The sequence below is a fragment of the Hyalella azteca genome, unplaced genomic scaffold, assembly GCF_000764305.2.
Source record: "Hyalella azteca isolate HAZT.00-mixed unplaced genomic scaffold, Hazt_2.0.2 contig10215, whole genome shotgun sequence".
In the NCBI taxonomy this organism is placed as follows: Eukaryota; Metazoa; Arthropoda; class Malacostraca; order Amphipoda; family Hyalellidae; genus Hyalella; species Hyalella azteca.
In genome coordinates, this window is record NW_025940261.1 from 53,692 (window position 1) to 69,823 (window position 16,132).

The window sequence follows — 16,132 nt, forward strand, 5'->3', positions numbered from 1 at the left end:
TTTCTATTGTTAGTTATTTTGATGTGAATGTGCGTGTGAAATAAAAAATTATATAATTACAGGAACGAAGTTCTAGGTGATTTTCTCGGCAGCGGTCAGCTCCCGCATTATGAATAGACCTTGAAGCGGTCATCAGCGCACACGTTGCCATAAACTACCCAACTTAAGCAGCGAACAGACACCAGCATTAATGTAAACACTAATGATGATCAAGTGTAAGCAACCAAGATAATCACCAACTCCATGACAACTGTGCATCTGCACCAGCAAAGCTTCGCAACGGCATCGTTCTGTGCTACCAACGTCTCTGCTCCGTCGTTGTGTATGCTAGTGCATATAGTGGTTTACTTTGCAAATGAATTTATTAAATTGGAGAAATAACTATTATAAATCTATGCATGATACTTCTTACCGTATTCCTTGTAATACCAAAATAAAAAATTATGTTGTATCATAACAATGTTTATATGCAAATCAGCTCCCGAAATTTGTTAATGTCCATATCCCAACGCTAAGAAATCCTGAAAACATAAATGGAATAGTTACTTTACTACATTGATTTACCATTAATATTTCAGTTAATTGTCTCCCCAGCAATACATTGATCAATTTGGTTGCTATATAAATGCACATTAGTTCATTGTTAAGTAAGATGGAATTGGTAAGTAAGATTGTGAACCGGAGCTCAAAGCAATTCATTCAATTCAGCAAAATTCGTCACGAAAAGTTTCGGAAACCAGCTGGACATAAATCCAGAAAATCGAAGTTTTAGGCGACTTCAGTAGCCGTTCAATTGATTATACATGTATTCTTTGAGTTTTTCTACAAATGATGTCGCTAGTCTTCGATAAGTTGTCTACGAAATTTGATCCATTTTTTGTAATTTTATTTGCATTTTCTCCTAAATTCTTGCATAGTTTTTTCGTTTTAAACAAACAAATGACATAATTAAGAGTAGAAGTTTCTAAATGCTATTCTCTGTTGATTTCAGTCATCGATCATTCAAGTCTCGCGCAGCTGATGCGTTATAAAATTTCGGTCAAAATAACAATCGACAAAAATGCTAACGAATTAGTTTAATTACTCCATCATGGAGGTCTTCATTGTCTTCTCTTCGAAAAACGTTGCAAGAAATGCTTTTAAAACTCCTTTTCTGTGTAACTTTACTCAAGGCTGCTACACCGATCGTTAAATTTTCATCGTGGAAATGAATGTAATTTCCAAAACAAGCATGAATGCAATTTCCAGCGCTTCAATGAAGTGGAAAGATTTTAGTGTCCGAGAATCCGAAACTGGAAATTAAGTTGTTGTAGAAGTTTAAATGGAAATTTTAAATTCTTTGGATTTTGCAAGTTTGGTGAAGCGAGTCTTGATGACGATTGCCGTCCTGTTGGCATTCCTGTAGAAATATCTTCGTTTTTATTTTCAATAAATGACAGCTCTGATGTTTCCTTGATGGTTCGTCATTGGATGTTGACTATTGTTTTGAATGGAATTATTCAAAGCATTCTCTGTGAATTTTGTGATGGGACATTTCTAAATTTTTCTCCTTAATAATTTTCTAAAAATATTTTTTGATATTAGTTGATATTAGATAAAACCATGTATTGTAGTAGACTAGGATTTATTACCATGCTTCTCATCAAGACTTACTTAAAAAATTTTAACAAACTTCGATGAAATTTAAATTAGATAATTTTGAGAATAACTTCAGGATAAACGATGCATTCGTAGAATATAACGGGGATTAATTGTTTAGGAAAAGTATTATTTAAGGAGCACCAGAGCATTCAATTATGTGATGATTATTATCACCACATAATTGATCGATTAACCATTAAAATATATTAAACGATAATATGAAATAATTTAAATTACCCACGTCTGCCAATAGATTTAACGTCTTCAATAATTTAATACTCAACTCTCCTTTTTTTTAACCTTTCTTATCTGCAACTTTGGCGTTCAAAGTGAAAAGTTTGGAAATATTTCATCCTGAGATGTCACAATGTTTTATTTTTGTTCCTCTGTCCCGGTACTATTAGCTCAGAAAAAATACCTTAGAGTACTTCGTTTTTCCATTCGGGAAAACTTGGAAAGCAAATAAGAAAATGAAAAATTACGAAATTTAAGTTACCTATTTGAGAAATTTTAGGATTTGATGATGCAATTATAAATTCTAATATATTGAAAAATCTCTTTGATAAACAAGCATATATGAAAAAATGTTGTGAATGTTCTCGGCGATCCCATTGCTACCTTAATTCAGATACTGCAGAGTTAAATAATATTGGGCAAAAGGCACGAAATCCAATTTTAAGTAGCTAAACCGGTGAGAAGTTTATTTCTGCAGGCTACGCTGGAAATGGCTTAGAGCTTCTATAAGATGTGCCCAAAAAACGTTTTCCTAAGTTACCTCAAAGATTCCTTGAATGCAGAAGAATTATTCTGAAACGACCTGCAGGACTTCCGGAAACTTCCCTCAAATTCAAGTCGAAGTTTGAGCTCAATGTCCGGGTGATATCCTGCCGAAGTTGCTCTCTGAAATTGTTCAAGTCTGATGAAGTTAGGATACTGATGTGTTCAAGTTGCTCCCTGAAAAACAGCCACGTTACGTTTCAAGATTTCGTTCAATGAACGTTTTCTGATGTCTTGCATCTTGAGTGTTTGGCGAAATTTTTTTTTTTTGGCTATGACCTTATTTATTTACAGGCTTAATCGCTTTCCTTTTAACTTAATATTTTTTAACTGTATATTATCGAAGCAAGTTAAATCAAAGTAAATCAAATTAATTAGAATACTTATCGTTCAAAAATGAATGTAGGCACTAAATAACAAGAATTTCACATGAATAGGTTCTTTGTCTCTCTCTTATTTTTTTACTTCTTGACGAGCTCTCTCGGAGATCCTAAAGCAAGCCGTAAAAGAGCTGCCAAGTTCTTCAGATGTTTCAGCTTCACACGGTCAAAAATAGGCACGTTTTGAAGCGAGATCTTTCTGTTAGCAAGTGACCAAATGCTTCCGTCTCAACATTCATTTGAGTGGAATTTTGTTGAAAATCGGACTCTGTACACTCCAAAAACATTTAATTAAGGGTTGTCGTGAAGTTTTTTGGCTGGGATGTCTTGGAATGTTGTGGCAGGGGTGACGTGGAGTGTTATGGCAGGGATGTTGTGTTGTGGCTGTGGCAGGGATGCTATTGAGTGTAACTGCAGAGAAGGGATGGTGTGTTGTGGCAGGGATGTTATGGAGTGTAACTGCAGGGAAGGGATGGTGTGTTGTGGCAGGGATGTTATGGAGTGTAACTGCAGGGAAGGGTGGTGTGTTGTGGCAGGGATGTTATGGAGTGTAACTGCAGGGAAGGGATGGTGTGTTGTGGCAGGGATGTTATGGAGTGTAACTGGAGGGAAGGGTGGTGTGTTGTGGCAGGGATGTTATGGAGTGTAACTGCAGGGAAGGGGTGTCGAAGAGTGTTATGGCTGATTAAAAAATTACTTACGTATATACTGAATTTTTTTTGTGTGAAGGGGGCGCTTTTATGTACGTAGAACAGTAGTAGAACGTTTCTACTAATTTAATTTCTCGATCCTGGATATGTAGCATGAGCCTTATTGAACTTTTGTAGCTCTATTATATCGCATTAACCCTGTGACTATTTTTCAGATTTTTCTCACCCAAGACTTCTCTGGGCGCATGCTGCTCATGAAATTTATCATCCTTTTTCAGTTCTGGCATTCGCTGGCCGCCATTTTTTCGACTCTGCAGCAAAAGGAATTCAGTCGTAAGCATGGAAGGCGAATTCAGTTTGTATTTTGAAGGCTTCTCTGGAAACTGGTGGCTTCCCACCTAAGCCGATTGGACAGCGCCAATTCAAAGTCAAACAAACTCTACGGAGACCAGCAGCCGCGTTTAAATATACGGAGACAAACGTATATTATAAAATTTAGTTAGCATTACATAGCAACATCGGCCGTCAAAATCGGTATCAAAGTCAGCCTGCTGCCGATTAGCTGAACGAGATATCATGTCGAATCTACTAATTACTGTTCTCACGTATAATATAAGTGAACATGCATGATTGAATTCATTTAAATTCCCTAGACTGGGGACTTTGCTGAAGAATATAAAAATATACCTAAGTAATGCAACTATATCGTACGCTCGGGGAAAACTGTTGCCGGATGCTTTGTTGATCTTCGTGGACAATCCAGCACATTCAGTTCAGCTGTATGTAAACTTTGAAATTATAATGGCTGCCTCTGACAAAACACTGAATGGGAAGCCAATTTTTTACTTTTTAACCAAAAATTTGAGAATGAAAAAGGATGTCACATAAATTGACCGTTATTTCTATTTAAAATGCTTCGATTAAATTTTAATTATTAGCGAATTTTCATGATAGGTTACTTGCCTTTCAACTTCAAGCTAATCCGCGGTTTAAACGATTATGGATAATAATTACTTTTTAAATGGAATGTGGAAAGTAGTTATAACATTTTTGCATGTAGTTCTGGTATATTATGGCACGAATTATATTTTCATATAGATTATTTGAAACATTTAATCCATAATACCGATTTCTTCTTCATTTCTATGAATATTTATGAACTAAAACTACCCAAGTTCAGCAGTAGGTCTGCAAATCTGGCGACTTAATACAAGCCTCACCCAAGTCAATGTTCGGGCTGTTTTCTAAATCAGCAACCAATGTTTGGAGCAGACCGTATTTTCGTCCATTGAAAGGCTGTTTACCGGCAATTCGATTGAATGAGTTCCTGGCCGAAGAAATGTGAGCATCTTCATTGCTTGCCCTCAGGACGTTCTTGGCGAGACTTGGACCTGCAGGAAAACAGGTGCTGCCTAAAAGCTGTTGTTGGACCGTGGCAAGCTGCTCGTTTACTTCAGTTTGCCCTCGAATACGCGCACAGCTTTGTGAACAAACGATCAGCACTAGCTGCATAGGTTACGGAAATAACTTAGTTTAGGAGTTGAAATGGATATATGAGTTATATGCATTGCAAAATAATTTAACTTAAGCATGATACTTTTTTAATGAGAGATTAAGCGTGTGCTATAATCTCTTACCAAAAAAATAAATAAATAGATAATAATGTTCATATTATTAAATACCTTGGAAACTGATAATACTATTTTTAAGCATTATAGTATTACAAATAATTAAATTCCCCCATAACACGGATGAACGCCCGACCCAATTGCAAACTGAATAAAACCCTCTTATTAAATTTTTGAACAGAAATACAGAACCAAAATTCTCAATATAAATTCACCGGTGCCAGGAAATATGTTCCATTCGCACACGAAGAATAGAAGCTCCTCTTCTTTGTTTCCTGTCTATTGCCAACCCAGGTGCCGTAAAAAGAAAGTAATTCGTTCGTCTGACTGTTGGCTCGCTGCTCAAAAATGTGAGTAATCGGCTCAAATCGGATCACCAAAGAAAAAAAATGTCCCTAACGAGCTACGACCACTTAAGTCGTCGTAAATTGAAAACACAAACTTGCAGCTGATGCTCTTTATTATTACTGTTAAATCCTGATGCAAGCTTTATTTTGCTCTCACTTCGCATTGAAATTGTCAGAAAATCAAACGAATTATTTTAAATCTTGAGGCTGAATATTGTATTGCTGTTTAATTAAATGGCGTCCAAGCTGGAAATGCAAGCATCAAATTTTTGTTACAAGTTAGCAGGGAATACAAGTAATTGTTGAGCTAGCAACTGATTTTTTTTATGAAATAAAAGTTGCGTGACAGAGAAAAATGGAACTGCTGTCTTGCCTGCGGAAATCCATCTTGTGAGCACGTTTCTGTGACGAAGAAACGGTAAATATTTTTTTCGAAGCTTGAAATGCTGCAACGCTGTAAGCCCAAGATTACATATTTTCTATAATAAAATTATGTGAATATTTTATTATATATTATATAATTTTAAATAATAATAATGTTAATTTCTGTAACATATGTATCATATGTACTCAATAACATGCTGATTTATAAATACGCATAATATTGCTACATTTCGTTATTTCTTTTAAAATCTCTGACATTGACACCCGCTTTTGAAGTTAAACATGAACAATATTCGGATATGAATAAGCATCATGTGTCACATTTTTAGGTCAATATATAAGACGCGACGAAATTTTTCTATATTGCGCACACATGAGCAATCATCTGCTAGTTTAAATATGCTATATTGTTTAACTTACAATTGATTCATTTTTATTCGCAAAGCATTAGTGAATTACTAATGTAATTAGTAAATGTTTGACTAAAGTTACCAACTTGATTACTCAAATTTCGAATTTCATCGTTACGAAACTGCGCTTCAGTTCCCATCCATACCGAATGGCACTCAGGCTGTAACGGTTCAAATTTAGAAGCAAATCTCAACTTATTGCAGCCTCGAGGCATTTTAGAAATAACGTGTGGGGAGTGGAAGCCATGCCCGGTCATCACACGGCGGCTTTAGACCGATATTGAGGTAGAACCCAGCGATCCAAAACAAATCTGACCTCGGAATCCTTCAATAAGAGAATCTATCGATGAATATCGAAGCTTCAGTTTTAGTGGAATAGATCAAAATGAACGGATAGCCGTAGAATGCTGCGGGTTCTTCTTGGGATATTTCATGCAGGTAATTTGTACCTGTACTGTTTCTGTTTATATATAGCGCCATTCGTCAGAACGAAAACTCACTTTTTGTTCTTTATTGGCCACGGAGAAAACAATGAGACTAAAAATGAGAATAACATGAACCTTAACGTTCCTAGTTAGCGTTTAGGCTCTTAATAAACTGCCAGTTTCGAAACAGTAGCACATAAGTAGCAGCATTTAATTAGATTTAATAATAACAGTGTTATAAGTCAACACTAATGATAATAAAAAAAAACTTTCAGGTTGTCATCTGTTTGCGGGAAGGCTTACTAAGAAGAGAGGGTGAACAATGTTTCGAAGCAGCGATTGACATGACAGAGGGTTCCATAAATTAATTGTTAAAGTTAATTGAACTATCCAGTCGCTATATTTTGGACTGCCTGCAAAACTCGTCAACCTTTTTCAAATTAATATTGTCGTCATACGTAGCTCTACAAATATCAAGTAACTACTAATCAATTATTATCAGAAAAATACGTTTCTCTGATAATAATGGAACACCACCACAGGTTAATAAATTAAGTAAGTAATTTTAGAGGGACGGTGAACGAAAAATAGTTCTCAAAAAAGAGAAGTGAAATAAACTTGATAGAGCAAGTAATGTTTCATGAGCTTTAAATAAACCATGAAAGAAGAAACAAATGTGTGCGTTAGAAGTAATCACCTTTTTCGCCCGATATATGTTGCATGTTTGAAGCGATGTCTGGTAGGTATATCGAATGAAAGCTGATCCCAAGCCAAAACATCAACTTAGTTCTGTCTACACGAGGCATCAGTTAGTTTGCTAAAGGCCATCTGATACGTCTAGTGAAAGCTTATCCATATCACCACATATGTACAGTATATGTATTATTGAGTTTAAAGATGTGCAAAGAGAATTTAAGAAAACTCCAGAGAGGAGAGGCCAAATGACAGGGGGATATTTCTAGGTTTGGGGGAACTTTCAAGTTAAATTTGAAAAGTAAGGAATAATAATTTCATTTCAGAAACGGCTGAACTGATTCCCGTGAAATTATAAAAAACTTTTTGCCGCTTCAAAGTAAATAAATAGCTAGGTTTGGCAAAATTTTCGAGCTGAAATTGAAAAGTTATGAATAATAATTCTATTTTAGAAACAGCTGAACTGATACTAGTAAAATTGTAACAGACTTTTTACCACTTTACAGTAAATAAATTTCTAGGTTAGGGAGAAATACTTATTCTTATCTTTATAATTGTTTAAGTTGGTATTGGGCAAAATGACAAACTTTGCTTGAGTTGACAGATTTAAAGACTGGCAAGACGTGATCGCTTTCGACTGCATCAGGGTAGACTCTGTAGGACATGCAAAGATTATAAGTATGAGAAAAGACAGGCGACGTTAGCAACGATACACAATATCCTTGACTGTGTTAGGGACCGCCTTTAAATAAAATAATTTCATCGATAAGTAGGTTACGTGTTTTGTCATTTTTGTTTTTGAGTTAACTATTACGTGACCTCTTGTAGACCCGCCTGTATCTTGTCATTGTTATGTGAACAGTTCACGGAGTGAATCGTATAAAGCGTAGCATTCCGTCAACCCACCGAATAATAATAAATAATAATAATAATAATTGTTATGTGATCCACTACAGAGGTTAGTGCTTGCATTGTTTATCGTGTTCATCTTCAGTATTGATATAGTGGTGGCCTTTCTCGTAATATTATGTATTTTTATGTTGTTTATTGTTTATGTGTGTTATATTCATTTCTTAGGTTGCGTTAATTCAAGTCTTTAATTTGTATTTATTCTTGCTTTTCAGCGAGGCTGCGATGTTAGGATGATTAGGAACTAGTAGTAGTGGTCACGGGCTAGAAAGACACACGGTATATAGTTTTGTATTTTGTTTTCTTGCATTTATCGTTTACCTATTTATTATAGTTCTTTATTCCTCATTTTTATTCATCCATTATTCTCGATCATTGGCCAAGTGTTCGGGGTCCGAGAATGCTTATTTATTTATTGACTAGTCCCAAACAACTGAATTTAATTAATCTGATGTCTTCAGCCTTTGCACAAACGTAACCAATGTTTCATTTTTAGGAGCAGAAGCAGAGATGATCAAGTGTAGGATGCTTCACAGAAAGGATTTCTCTTGTAATTGTTAACAATAATATCTTTTGAAGTGAAAATGATATGAATCAAACTGGTGTGAGATGAGAGCGTTTAAAACCTCAGTAAAATAAGCAGATCTGGGACGATTAAAAGTAAAAATTCATACTTGCCTGCATTGCAACATAAATAAAAGATTTACGATAAATTGTCTCTGAAAATAAGGCAAAAAATTATACATACCTCAATCGCTTAAAAAAGTTAACTAAGAACGAAAAATAAAATTTTTTTATTTCACGTTTTTTTTCTTAAAACGGAAATAATTGATGTTTGAGGATTAAAATATCTCGAATCACATAGTTGGATTTCTGGCAGAGGGTGATGGATTTGACGCTAAGAGGTTAAAGGTTGTAGAGGCTGTAAAAATAGCGGTTTTAGCTGTCGTCTTACATGCTAACAGGCACATCCAAAGTGACACGGTTGGATATTACTTGCTTATTCTTATATAACAACATAAAATTAACTTTACTTAATTTGAAATCAAGTTCATTTCACTATCCAATCAATGCCAGAAATATCTTTGACGAATCGTAATGAAAATTATTAAAATTGTTGGTCTTCTTTGCTAGTCCATCAAATTTAAAATTTATAGTTTAAAATTTTGCAGGTTAATTCCAAATTTGAAATGTCATGTATAAAATTTGTCTGCGCAATAAAAACCTTGATAAAATTCTTCAGATTTAAGGTAATTATTTCCGATGACTTAATACATCGGAATTATTGTAGGAAGCAGTCTAACATCAAATTCAATGATCTAAGTCATGCATTTCATGTCCATATACTAATTAACCTGCTTTTAATTTATTTTTCACATTTTTACTGAAAAAGAAAAATTTTTACGTCCTGCAGCAACCATTAGTCGAGACTTACTGTGCCGATGCCGGCAGTCAGCGAAGATAAGCGGACATTCAGTGAGCAACAAAGTCTAATAAGCAACTATCATAAAAACAGACGCGTGCTAAACTTCGGATACTTTCTCTTTTTCTCTTTCTTTTTTTTGGAGACTAACGAGTCGTTTATATCCAAAATTGTTTAGGTTTGCAAATTGACGATATGATAGAATGTGGGAATCTGTAATAATCAAATAAAGACTTCACCATGGGCGCTTTGCCCCGTGACACGCGTGGGCCCGTTGCCCCACTAGGTATCATTTCAATTTATATCGTGTCAACATTTTATTTTAAAAGCTAATAGTCTAAACTTGATCTCAAAATTAATCCTATAAATATTACTTTAAAAATATAATTCACAGTAATTTCAAAAGCTTCATCTACAGTAATCGAAAACAATTTTGTTTAGCAGCAAAAAACTGGGCTAAAACAGTTATTCACAAATAACTTAATAACGCAAACACTTAGCAAAACGTAAATCTGTACACTTCATCCCAGTGAAACTGTCGACCGGCGGTAGAGAACACGGACCAATATCTGCCATACTTAGCGAGAAACCCGCTATGGGCCCATGACCCGCAGTGGGCTCGCTGCCCCATGTTACCCTATTACTTGCTTATTCTTATATAACAACATAAAATTAACTTGACTTAATTTGAAATCAAGTTCATTTCACTATCCAATCAATACCAGAAATACCTTTGACGAATCGTGATGAAAATTATTAAAATTGACTCGTTAAAATTGACTCGACTCGTAAAATTGACTCGCCGTCAATCTATAATATATATATAATATATATTATATATATAATAGTGGAAACTATTATATCATCATTAAGCAAACGGCACCTCATTAAACGAGACATTCATTATCTAAATAACCTTTTTATTAACAATAATATACAATGAGCGTGGGAAGAATTTAACTCTAGACAAACAAGAACTTGAGTTCCGAAATCATTGCCAACTGAAATTAGAGTTGAATTTTTTAATTATTCATTCCAGCATTAATTAAGTATTACAATCTCATTAAGAAGTCACTGACGTATTACTGACATTCACCAAAGATCACCATGTGGCTCTATGTAATTACACCCATGATCTATTGTTTTCTTATAACTATGATAAATTTGCGCAATCGCACAACGATATTCTCTTCGAAATTTTTTCGAATTTACGTCCTCATTCACCTAAAAGGATGTCATTCATGACACATGAGAGGCAGGATTACTGCCAGGCAAAATGTATGGTTGTGCAACTTGTCTGAAAAAGGAATCTTAAGATAAATTTAGGCATTATCAAACGTGAAAACTCTGCATGTTTATGCTTGAAGCAAATGTTTTTCTATAGGCTTAGCAGAGTTGACTTCAGTCAAGAATTGTGAAAACGTGAAAACACTTAGCCATACATTGTGATCACCATCGTTGCAATGTTTAATGCAAACCGCTGCCCAAAATTCTTCCACCTTCAACGTAACTATTTTTCCACGGGAAATTTAATATTAAAACTATGATGAGTAATTCAAAATGTTCTCAAAATTGTTATTATTACCAAAGTAACTTACATATACATAAGTACGAGATAGGAAATATCGTATGGTATTTAAAAAATATATTTATTGAAATAATTATTTATTAATAAAAGATTCTCCACAGAACTGATATTAAAAAAATATAGAGCAAAGCACATAGAACATCGTTGTCCTGCTTGCGAGCAAAAAATCAAATCATGAACATCTAAGACCATCAATAGAAATGCTAAACAAAAGCAAGCACACGAGTTTACTTCGTTTGTCATGGGAAATGATGAGAAATATTTTGTCCTAGTTTGAAATTCCAACCTGAATTGAGGTCTTTTACCTTTGAATTGAACCTTTAGAATACGCGATACAATATTGCGTATCTTTGGTAAGTCGTAAAATTATTAAAGGTCATAAATACCTGATTATTGCAGGCAGCAAAGCTCCAGACAAAAATTAATAATAAACATGTCAAATGATGATAAATTCAACTGTTTTTTTTTTGGTCAACTGCGAGAAACCCCATTTCAGGAATATCAGATACCGTATCTCTGGATCTGAGCATTCTATCCATCGACTGCAAAAGAATTGAGCATTATTATTCCATAGTAGGTTCACACGAATCAATTGCATTCCATCAATGACTTGTATTCGACACAATACTAGGACCTTCTTTTTGGTCCTTGCGTCAACATTATAATTATAATCAACACGTCACTATACTTATTTTGATTCCGGTGTCATCATATTCGACTGTGATCGCCACTCGTTATTGATTACCATGTCCCCATATTAGTCTACATCAACATTTTATTTTAATTACCACATCATCAAGTTACTTTAATCACCACGATATGTTGCTGCAGTTATTATCTAGACGGAATTTTTTAGTCTGATATACAGATGGTATATGTACCGAGTGATTGCCCTGACTGATAAGTGAACGAAAATGGATTAATTTGCTTGTTAATGCAATTTGTTCGTAAACGGAGTCATATTACTATGATCTCAGTAATCAAGTCAGTTTTGGAATACACCTCATACCTCCATCTCTATGCCTTGCCAAAATGTTCCTTAAATAATCCTGAAAATCAAACTGTCGAGTGACGAGACAAGATACTGTCTAATGAATAACTATACAGAAATACCTCACGTACAGCATGTATGCACAAAAATATAATGTAATTGCAATTTTATAAGCTCCTGCTTTCTGAATCATAAAGGAACGAAACATATTTCTAATTAGTTTAAAACTAACAGCCTCAATAGTCAAAGACTTCCATGAATCAAGTCACGAAAAGATCAAGAATCGGCAACAGGCCATAGGCCTATTTCTTCAACGCCGACACTTCTATTCTATTCTATTCTATTCTATTCTATTCTATGAAGATCACCGAATACACTCCGCTCTGCCTGGTCAGTGCAACACAAAACCTCTTCATAAATGATCACCAAAATCTAAGAATAATTCCTCTTCATCAACAATAGAGGTTAGAGAGCAGGTTTATATCACATATCATTTTAGGGAGCAGGTTTATATCACATGAGCGTGGCAGTCGTGTTTCCTCTGAATTTCTTTAGACAATAAAGCACGAAAAACACGTGAAAAACATATGATTTCCCGGACCTGATGGATGGTCACCACAGGATAAAAATTCTTTAAAGGCTAAACTCGAGCTTTCTAAAACAGCAGAAATTCAAAAACAACTGAAAAAGTTGCAGAACAAACAGATGAGAAAAATTATGGAAACGTCACATTCAAAGCTCGAGCAGTAAGACGTAATGAAAGACGGAGGGCAGACAGATACTGTATGTTCGCGGTTTCGGTCAGCGTTAGGACGGAGGCGATTCTAAACATTCAAGAATTAGTAAACTAATGAAAAATTTCCGAAATGAACTAAAGAAAAATTTGCGAACATCACATCGAAAGCTCGGGCATTAAAACTTAAAAAAATACGGAAACATCTCATCGAAAATAATAGTTAATCAGGCAGGAAAACTTGAAAGAAGATTGACGGCAGATAGATGGTGGAGGTGTCGCTCAGCGTTGGTACAGAGGCATGTCGCCCTCGCCGAACTCAGGCAGCATCGGGAAAGGCATTTCGTTGGCGGCTGTAGACAATAATGAATTATGATAATAGCGATATCAGAGTTGATTAAGCAGTTAGGCCTTTCGGACGACTTTAAACATCACAAAGCATTCACACCTTGTTGCGGTCTCGAACACGCAACTCGCTGCTTCAATTTTGCTGTGCTTTAACGGCCGGCCTCCTAGACAATTTGGCCAGAATGGTCGCGAATATCTGGGATCGAACCCAAAACTTCACTGCTCAAATCCTAGTAATCTAAACTGTAACCACTGGGCCACTCTGGATTCATTCAGTCTGATATTCTCTCGTGAAGCTACTCATTAGAATGTCTATTCGTCTTTGTAGGTAATATAAACAAGTGACTGGGTAACGTGGAAAAAGTGTGACGCGTCAACAATAGTCGTACGTCTCAGGTGCATTTTGGTATCATTAGAAATGTGTCACTAAGTGGCGACCGCAGCAATTAAGTGGAATTTATTATATCAATAAACGAGACTTACGTAAATGTCAAGTAATATTATAATATATAATATTAATATATTATAATATTAAGCCCGTAATATAATATCAAGTAATATTATTATAATGCATGCTGTGACCAAAGAAAGTCCATGCATTAACCGTGCATTGTATGGAACTATTACCAAAAAACTGTTATTAAATTATTACGTTAAAAGTATACGCGTCCTAGACGCTTAACTAGAGGCTAGATCTCGGAATGCAAAATCGGAATCAGAGAAGAGTATAGTATGTATATATGCCCATGTGAGTTAACTCGACCGAGTTCAAAATTATTTATTATATCTAGTGAAAATAGTGAAGTTGCTGAACGTTCATATTCCTTTCATCACGTCAAAGAGGTACTAAAAATATATATGACCGATCGCTATCTCTTCCCGAGTTGCATACATGCCCCTGAGCCGCGACTCAAATGCATTATTTAGCAAGTTTTGACGAACAGTTTTAATGGTTGAAGGCAATTGAAAAGAAAATTAAAGCTATTTGAATTTGAAAAGCATGTTACCAGCCAACGAACAAAGGAACTTCATACCTGGATGTGTTATTGACCGCGAATCGAAACTCATGTAATTACCTCATAACCGTGAAGTCGTCAATCGCAATTAAAATTCAACATGGTGACTGTGGTCAAAAAATTTGTTACTACGTCAAGTTTTGATAATTTAGAAGTACGTTCTATTATGCTACAATGGAGAGTTCCTAACATCACTTGGAGAGATATCGCAACACGTCAATGTTTTTAGAAAATTCGGAATACTGACATGACTGTCGTCAGCGACCCTGACACGAGTTTCAATTTGTCAGGACTGCCAATACTTTTACAATGCTCTCTGTGTAGCCAATGGGCAGATGGTGCAGGAGAAGATGGAGGGCAGCAACATTATGTCGTGAGAAAATTTTCCAATTTACACTCCCCTTTCCTATTGACTGATTTAATGCACCAGAAAATTGAAGAAATTATCCGTTGTCTGCCGAATAATTATCTCTCAATTATTCTTTTGGTGCTGCTGTAAGTAAAGGATCGTTTTATCGTGCAATCTATCAACATTTGACTGTCATTAAGTAGCTGAAGTTTGAATTCTCCTGCTGTAGGATTATGATAAGATTTTCCCGGATGCAGCACTGCAGAAAAACAGCAGATAAGGGAGAAAAGGCTGGAAGACACCAAAAGACGGAGGAGATAGATAGGCAAGCACGGTCTGAAATTATATTCTTCATCATTGTTCAGTTACTACAGACACAGTTTTCATCAAATACCAGAGCAGAATACACCGACTACACGAACCTCAAGTTTATACTTAGAGCCAAGCAAAATGATTTGAAAATAAGTACAAGACAATCATGGTGAGAACAACCAAGAAGACACCGATAGAGTCACATGCCAGCCAAGAGCGGAGTTATTATAGATATATGATTTTATTTAAATAAACTCATTTTAATGACAACTGAGATACATAAAATAAATTCATTCTAGCTGAGCCACCGCATGTCCAATATTTCAGATCCAAAGAACTATTTCACATGGTAATGATTTCAGGTTTTATCTAAAATCTTAAATGAAAGGTCGCTCCTATATCACCCAAGCCTAAACTATGCTGTTCTTATGACTTATCTTTATAATCTTGATCATAAATGCTTTACTCGTACATTATCTGAACACTGCAATGAACGTATTGTGCGTCATTGCATTTCGAGGCCCATAATTTAAAAATAACAAATTAATTCAAGTCATAATTCAGTTGAAGAAGCCGCAACAATAACATAGGTTATTCCTCATTAGGATACAATAACATAGGATCCTAATAACAATTAGGATCCTACATCAATTACATTACAGTTCGCCCCCGCAAGCAATCAAATGAGTTATTTACGACGATTCTCGATAGCTTGTGATACAAAAATAAGCGATAAAGAAATACTCAGTGCAAATGTTGAATCGAGAAAAGATGGGCGGAGTTGTGTAATACAAATGAATGATTAAATGAACGACGTTATAGTCCCTACGATAAACGGATTTTTTAAAAGAATGACCTATCAATAACGGTTACTCCTAACGTGAATAATGACATTAGTTTCCACAGCATCAGTCATCGAATAAGTAACCTAAACACAGTATAAAAAATATAAAGATTTCAGGTCAAATGTTAGCGATAACAGACCAGGCGCTCTTCTAAGATAGATATGCATCAGAGAATGAATAATGCCGCTAGGAAATACATAAGAACAGGCATACACTGTTAGAAAAATTACCGTTAACGGTATTACCGGTGTTTCAGTGGCCGGTCGGCACGTAAAAAGGTAAC